Source organism: Amblyomma americanum, chromosome 1 (assembly GCF_052857255.1).
Source record: "Amblyomma americanum isolate KBUSLIRL-KWMA chromosome 1, ASM5285725v1, whole genome shotgun sequence".
Lineage (NCBI taxonomy): Eukaryota > Metazoa > Arthropoda > Arachnida > Ixodida > Ixodidae > Amblyomma > Amblyomma americanum.
Genome location: NC_135497.1, coordinates 82,589,064 through 82,590,632, shown reverse-complemented (window position 1 = coordinate 82,590,632; position 1,569 = coordinate 82,589,064). Strand labels below are relative to the sequence as shown.

The 1,569-nt window shown below is 45.0% G+C and overlaps 1 non-coding gene across 1 annotated transcript; it reads left to right on the top strand.

Annotated features, from left to right (window-relative positions):
• The first annotated feature begins 1,140 nt into the window (after positions 1 to 1,140).
• On the top strand, positions 1,141 to 1,243 carry LOC144116856 (U6 spliceosomal RNA). Its single transcript, XR_013311978.1, has one exon. It is a non-coding gene; the product is annotated as a U6 spliceosomal RNA (small nuclear RNA).
• The last annotated feature ends 326 nt before the right edge of the window (positions 1,244 to 1,569 follow it).

Sequence of the window (1,569 nt, the reverse complement as noted above, 5' to 3'; positions counted from 1 at the left end):
TCTTTATAACTGTTTAATGTGAACAGGAGGCGATGAGCCTGAAGAACCCGAACGATCCAACACCAGTGACCTTTCACTGGATAGGGCAGCAGGAGGAGGAGGAAAGTGATGCACAGACATGTTGTTATAGTTCACTTTTTTATGTGCGTTCCATTGATGATAGTGATGAATTCTTGTATGCCAAGGACAGAGATCTGCCAAAGAGCGCCATGGCACAAGGTATTTTTGTGACGCAAGGTGGGGTGAAAATTGTTGCATAACCCGCAGAAGCCGAGCAGAAGGCAGGGGGAACGCCGGAAAGCTAGCACGCTTTGTATCACCTGGGTACCCGGTGGCATTGGGAATATCCTGCTTGCAAGGCAGATGGTCAAACCATTAGGGCACCGCCGAAACGAAATTATACCACATTTCATTCCACTGGTCGTGATGCCAGTGTTGTGATTGAACCGTGTGAGTACTTCATCAAGTGCTTTACAGATGAACTGTTTGAAGAGATTGCATATTGCACGAACAACTACACGCTTCAGACTTCAGGAGCTATCCTTGGAAAAACACCAGAAGAAATCAACACTCTTTGGAATGTTATTTATAATGGAAACACTGAAATTCCCACGCATCAAAATGTACTGGAGTCCTGCAACACAAATTCCAGTGTGTCGGGAGCAATGAGCGTGAGAAGATTTTTCAGGCTCCGGTCTGCATTACATGTCACAGAGCCGGACCCAGAACACACACAGGAACTGTCAAGTTTAGGAAAGTGCGACCGCTTCGTAATGCTGTCAGGGAGAGATGGCTTGAACGACCTCCTACTAACAACAACAGCATTGATGAACAAATGATTCCATTTACGGGGAGAGTCGTGGCTAAGCATTTTGTCCGCAACAAACCCATGAAGAGCTGCAACAATTGAGCATCACCATGGCAGAAGAACTGCGTACGATACCAAACTGCAATGAACAGATGATTTCAAAGCTCACAGCACTTAGCAATATAGCTTCACAGAATGAGCAGATGCAGAACCATAACCCCTTGAGTCATGCGATTTTGGGGCTATTTTTCTTTTCCTGGAGTTGAAATTTCCCACAAGAAAGACATTTGTGTAGGTTTGTATGGGCACTGGGCAAGACTACTAGCGCCATTGTACTTCCAAAGTACATATACTAAAATTGGAACGATACAGAGAAGATTAGCATGGCCCCTGCGCAAGGATGACACGCAAAATCGTGAAGCGTAAAAATAAAAAAAAAAATCTGTCGTTGCTATCCACAAACGAAGCCAAACATGGCCACTTTCAAGATGGACGCCGCCACTTTGTATGGCACCGCTGTTAAGTGCTTTACAAAGCGAATGTTTCTGGACTTTTATTGCTATTGGGAGGCAAGTGCATTGTTTTTCTATGCTTGTAAAGACATAAGGAACATGTATGAACCATCAAATCTAGTAGAGCTGCATTATGGCGATAGAAAATTCAGCGCGTTTTCCCAAAACAGATTGTCCTCCAACCTCCTTTGTTTCCGGAACCCATTTTGTAGCTCCCCTAGCACCCCCTCGTTCTCCACCCAAGCCTGC